At 47.8% G+C, this 6,359-nt stretch overlaps 1 protein-coding gene across 2 annotated transcripts in view; it reads right to left on the reverse strand.

The window, feature by feature from the left end:
• Positions 1–6,322, reverse strand: part of LCA5 (LCA5, lebercilin) — a 37,769-nt gene extending 31,447 nt beyond the window's left edge. Inside the window, exons 1-2 of one of the 2 annotated variants that reach the window (XM_006033936.3) lie at positions 5,694–6,322; positions 4,729–4,858 (exon numbers count right to left, since the gene is read on the reverse strand). The gene's annotated coding sequence lies outside the window, so the exon portion shown is untranslated. The remainder of the gene's footprint in view (positions 1–4,728; positions 4,859–5,693) is intronic. The other variant, XM_025215875.1, reaches the window with a different exon arrangement.
• Positions 6,323–6,359: the final 37 nt, after the last annotated feature.

The following is a 6,359-nucleotide window of genomic DNA, read 5'->3' on the forward strand; positions in this document are numbered from 1 at the left end:
TTGGTGTCATCTGCGAACTTGGCCAGTCCGCTTCTGACTCCAGTGTCCACATCATTAATGAAGATGTTGAACAGTATGGGTCCAAGGACAGAGCCCTGGGGGACCCCACTGGTCACTGGCCCTTCCATCCAGGAAGAGCACACACCAACTGCTGCAGCTTCCTGAGCCTGACGAAGGGTTTTTGAACCCGAAAGCTTGCTTAATAACTATTCTCCAACCATTTGGGTTGGTCTAATAAAAGATATCAAATTCACCCAAGGAATCAGTGTTGTACATATGCACTAATAGCAATTTTCATTTTACCAAATTAAAAGTGACAAGCAAATCTACACTCCCAGAAACATTCCTGTGACAGGGGTCCTTCCTAGGACCTGCTCTCAAATTGGCCCGCCCACCTGCCTAGGGCAGTCTGCCCTAACTCGCCTGCCATTACTTGAATGTTATCCGTATGTTAAGTGGGAGGCTGCCCATTCCTTGCCTCAATGCCAGGGGGCACTATCTGCAGCTCCGAACCTCTCCTACATCGCAGCCCACGCCTCGCAAATAGCATCCAGATTACGATAGCTCCCTGGCTTAAACCAGGGAAAACTCAGTCCATAGCTGAACTCCATTCACTCTGCCCTCCGCCAACAGGGGGCCTCTTGCACTCCACCTATTACTAGGGCACATTCTACTGCCCTAGCTCCCCTTGAGCGGCCCCTCTTGGGCTTTCGGGCTTCACTACTTGCACCCTGGCACTACCGCACAGACCTTTGGTTACTGCGAGTTCCCCTACTCTATGTGGTGTAACCTTGTGCCAATGCTGGGCTGCCTTTGCCACAAGCCCCTCACCAGGCCACTAATTTCACACACACGGTTGGTCCATGTACCAGCCTTCAAGCCACTTGAGCAGCCCTACCCAGTACACCCCTGGTGCAGTCCTTCAAGCCGCCATCTGCGACCCTACTTTGTACTCCTCCCCCCCCACACACAGTGCTTCAGACGGCCCGTTATCGTGTCCTACTCTAAGCGGGCCCTTACAATGCCCCCTCGCTGGGGCTCCACACTGCGCATAACGAACTAACTGCTGCCTTCCCATATAAACACTGGAACCTAAAATGGCTGCCCTAATCAAGCACCTGCTGGCTGCCTGTCTATAGCCCGTAAGGTGGCAAGCACCCAAAAGTGTGCTGCCGCAATTCCCTAAATAGGACTTTTTGAAGAGTCTTTTTCATATCTCAACAATATGTTTTACTTGGACAAAATATATTTCATATACCTTGATAAATAAAAGTTTCAGAACTGGACATATTCAACAAACTGAAAATGTTGTGCAAAGCATGCTGTTAACAAGTTGGCAATTCATATAATAAAATACATACGCAGTAATTTTTCACACATTCTGAAGGCACTTTGAAAAAGTAATGGACTGAAAACTATTTGAACAGATAAAACAATGAAAAGCCCCATGTTGACTATCCAAAAACAGTTTCTGGATGCTCCATTGCTTATACGTTTGTAACATGACTGTTTTTTACCTTATACATTTGTAACATGACTGTTTTTTACCATATAAAAACAAGAAACATTAGATTGTCAAGCCTTGCCCAATATGGTTACTTGCCAGTTTATATAGTAATGTTATCAGCATAAAGAACATCATGCTCATGTTGAGAGCTGATGAACAGCTACAGAATGAGTTACTTCAGTTACAATAAGGTCTGATTAAGAAATGTTTTGGTCAACTGGCTTTTCAACTGTTTCAAAAAAGTTGATTTGATTATAAAGTTTAATCCAGTTCATGTGAATAAAATCCTCAAGATTATCAGCGTTCCCTTGAAATGTGATAATTGTTAGAAATTCAACATTATGAATTCACTGATGGGGCTGTTACTATCAGCAAAATTTGAATGCCTGGACCAAAACGAGTCCATAGCATTAAGAACACTTTGGCACAATATATATTAAATACATCTTGCCCTATTCTAGAAATTTTAATACTACTGAAAACAATTCATCTTTCTAAAATGTTACACTGTACCTCAACAGCTTACATTTATATTATTATGATTTCTGTATTGTTCACTGACAGCCTTACAGAGAATAGGAAACATTCAAACTCTAGGAGCTTGTGATGCAGAAGACATGACAGACAGATGGCAAAGCAAATATAGCACAGCAAGTGTTTAGGACTCTTCATTACAAAGGCAGAATACATTTTCCCTTGCTTTCTCTGTATGAATCACTGTAACAGAAACTAGGCTGGTAGACTAAGAGTGCTGGGATGCACAGGAGCACATAAAAATTGTTTTTGTTGTTCTGCTTCAATGAAGATTTCATTTGCAGAATTTTCATTTCTGGATCTTGGTTCTTTAGTGCAAGAATCAGAGAACTTATTTTTTAAAATGCCGTTTTAAGGCAGGCTATAGCATAAATTGCCCCTACTGGTCATGGTGGCTGCTTGCAGATGTGAACCCCACCCCCAAAACCGGTGCTTTACTTTAAACACGGTGTGCTCCTGTGCCAAGCCCAGTGCACGCCCAGAAGAGGCATTACACTAAGTTGGATCCTGCTCACCTAACATTTGTATAGATCAGGTGCTATAGTGGGGCTTTCCTGGTGCTTTTATCTAATAGCTGATTGACTCAGCTAAAAAGCCTTGTTGAAGCGCCCAATCCATAAAGACACTGCAGAGTCGGGTCAAACCAAAATGCTGCTTTCTGTAAATCATTTTTGTTTTGTATTTTTCATGTCAGCAATTTGTGGGCCTATCTACATATTCATTAATGCACTCTAGGTAATGCACATTCAATTTTAGGGGTGCACCAATAAAAGATTTTTTGGGGTGATACTAATGGCCGATTATTAACGAGCCATATCGGCCAATACTGAGCTGATCGCTGATATGCAGCCTGGCAGCTTGGAGAGCAGTTTTGACTTGTAAGTCTATGGGGGAAAAGGGCAGGGGGAAGGAAGGAGCGTGGGGGGGAGAAGGAAGGAGCGAGGGAGGGAGTGGGGCTGGGGCAGGCGCTGCCCAGCTGGGGTGGGGCGTGGGATGGAGCTGCAAGCGGCTTGTCCGGAGGCAGTGTGGGAGGGAAGCCACCGCTGGCACACCCTGGGGGATGTATGGAGGGGCATGTGCCCTCAGAATCTGTGCAGGGCAAAGGTCAGCTGTCGCTGTGGGCTGGGGTTGGGGACAGCACTGGCTGGGCTGGGCCAGGGCTGCGCATGGGGCAGGTGGCAGCAGCGCTGGGAAGGGGAGGCTACGGGGTGGACTAGAGCCACCCCAAAATTCGCCATAGCCTTCCTAAACCTTCCCCCCCAGAGCTGCAGCCACCCGCCCTGTGTGCAGCCCTGGCCCAGCCCCCCCCACCAAGAAGAGCCCAGCACCGCCCCCACTGCCAGTCAGCCTGCAGTGGCAACCTACCCTTGCACTGCAGATTCAGGGGCACATGCTCCTCCATGCTTCTCCCAGGGTGTGCCAGTGGCAGGAGGTGCCCCTGCCCTGGGACGAGCCACTCGCAGCTTCATTCTGCGGCCTGCCCTGCCCTGGCTAGGCAGTGCCTACCCCTGCCCAGCCCTACCCCTTCTCCCTCCCTTACTGCGGGGGCCTTGATCTGCCCTCCCCTTCCTACCACACACCTACGCTTCCCCTGCCCCTTTTCCCCCACAGGCTTACCAGTCGGACTCTGCTCTCCAATCTGCCGGGCTGCGCACATGCATGCAACATTTATCAGTGAAATTATTGGCCACTTTAGTCAAAAAAAGCCGACTGCCAATAAAACCAAAATTGACATCATCGGTGCAGATACGATATGAACCAATGCATCAGTGCACCTCTGTTAAATTTAGTACCTCCAGGTCCATCTACACATGCATTAACACGCTTTAGTTAATGTGCATTAAATCTAGTACCTCCTGGCTCCTTTACATATGCTCCAGGACTGGGAGGGGCAGCATTTTAATTACAGTGGCTCTGAGAGCTGCTCTAAATAAAGCACTGCCATGTCTCATGTATCAGTGTCCCAGAGCTTAAAATGGCAGCGTGGGCACAAGTGCCCCCACTGCCATTTTTAAGCATGGGGACTCTGATATATGAGATGCAGGAGGCTGCTGGAGCATGGCAATTGGCATGCTTCAAGAGACTCAGTTGAATCTGTTCCAAAAGGCTGGAATTCCAGCATATCAGAGAAGCCCCTGCGCTCATGTGTAGGTGCCCTCCATTCTGAGGTACTAGGAGCATGTGCATTAGCCTCTCTTAATGTGCATTAACTGAAGAGCACAGTTTTTAAGAGATGCTTCAGGCACATTAGACTATTTTAATGTGCATTAACTAAATATCATGTTTTTTTCAGTTAGGCTTAAATGCGCATTAAAATAGGCTAATGCACATTAAAGAGTACATGTAGACGCATCTACAGTGTGCCACTTTGAGTACAAAGGCTGGTTTGGAATATCCTGATCAGTTGTTTCCTGCCTCCCTCCCCTGCACCCCCAACCAAGTCTAGACCCAAAACATTATGCCGTTGTATTTTAATTCCTGCAGATTGATAGTCTCTTGGACTTCTTAAATTAGGAACATGACTTCAAAGGACAACTATACTAGATTCATTTCCTTATGCTCTCCCTTATACTTTATTAGAGTATACTTTGAAAATCATAGTTTTACTTTAAAAAACAACAGACGTATCCAAACAAGCCCGTCCATAAACTCAAGGCACCCCTAAGAACATAAGACATGCCACTTACTAGTCAGACACACCATAGATGCATCTTGCCCAGTCTCCTGTGTAACACAAGGGCAGAGTGGATGCCGAAAGGGAGAAGGAACTGGGTATGACCAGGGATTTTTCTCCACTGTTCCTCTCTCATGTGCAGCCTTCAGTATTTAAGGAAGATCTAATTCAGAGGCTGGGCCTCAATAACTGCAGTGCTCAATAGTGCAGTGCCCCTTACTTCCAAGAACTGGCACAATCCCTTTTTGAATTTGGTTGAAACTTCAGCTTCCACAGAACCTGGTGGCAATGAGTCCCTTGCTTTCATGGATTCACAGACAATCAGGGCTAGAAAGGACCTCAGGAGGTCACCTAGTTCAACCTCCTGCTCAAGGCAGGGCCATCCCCAGATCCCCAGCTAGATCATCTCAGCCAACACTTTGTCTAGCCAGGTCTTACAAACCTCTAAGGATGGAGATTCCACCACCTCTCTGAGTAACCTGTTCCAGTGTTTCACTACCCTCCTAGTGAGAGAGTTTTTCCTAATATCCAACCTAAACTTGCCTTGCTGCAACTTGAGACCATTGCTCCTTGTTCTGTCATCTGCCTCTAACTCAGGAGTAGGCAACCCCTCGCATGCATGCTGGAATGTGACACACAAAGCCATTTTGCTTGGTATTTGCACCAGGCTGTGCTGTGGGGTGGCACTGCCACAATAAGGATCAGGCCCCTTGCAGCTTCTCTGCCGTCTGCCCCTGGCACACTAACAAGTCAAGGTTGTGGGTGTTTTTGGCACTGCCCAAAAATATTGCTGATCCTTGGTCTAGCTCCATCCTCTTTGGAACCCCGCTTCAGGAAGCTGAAGACTGCTATTAAATCCCCTTTTTCTTCTCTTCTCCAGATTAAATAAGACCAGTTCCCTCAGCCTCTCCTCAGAAGTCATGTACCCCAGCCCCCAAACCATTTGTGCTGCCCTCCGCTGGACACTCTCCAACTTACCTACATCCCTTCTGTAGCAGGGGGCCCACAACTGGACAGAGCACTCCAGATGTGGCCTCGCCAGTGCTGAGTAGAGGGGAATGATCACTTCTCTCGATCTGCCTACAATGCTCCTACCAATGCAGCCCAGTTTGCCGTTCGCCTTCCTAGCAACAGGGGCGCACTGTTGGCTCGTATCTATCTTATCGCCCACTGTAACCCCCAGGTTGTTTGCTGGTGCTTAGCTGGCAGCCCCCAGCCTGTGCACATGCTTGGAAACTGGACTTGGATTTCAAGACTGGTGCTACATAATTCATGCTCTGAATAGCCAATAGGGAGCTAAACATTCACCTCCTCCTCATGAAAACGTTCCAGACAGGTCAGTAATAAATTCACCTCACTGTCGGATGAACGTGTCCTTTCAAAAACAACCGCTCAGAGAACTTTGGGGGGGGGAAGCCATAAGAAAACACGTGACGCAACCTAAACTACGCCCTGTCCCACCTCGGCGCAGACGAATGCCCGTCGCCTTAAAAAAGGATGATAAAATGGATCCAAATCTACCCAATCCCCAGCCTGCTCCTCCCCCAGGATCGCAGGAAAACCTAAATCCCAGGCCCAGCTGTGGCGGGCAAACACCAGCCCCTCCCTTCTGCTCCCTGCGTCGCGCCAGACCCGGGGAGGCCG

This window comes from Alligator sinensis, unplaced genomic scaffold (assembly GCF_000455745.1).
Source record: "Alligator sinensis unplaced genomic scaffold, ASM45574v1 scaffold684_1, whole genome shotgun sequence".
Lineage (NCBI taxonomy): Eukaryota > Metazoa > Chordata > Crocodylia > Alligatoridae > Alligator > Alligator sinensis.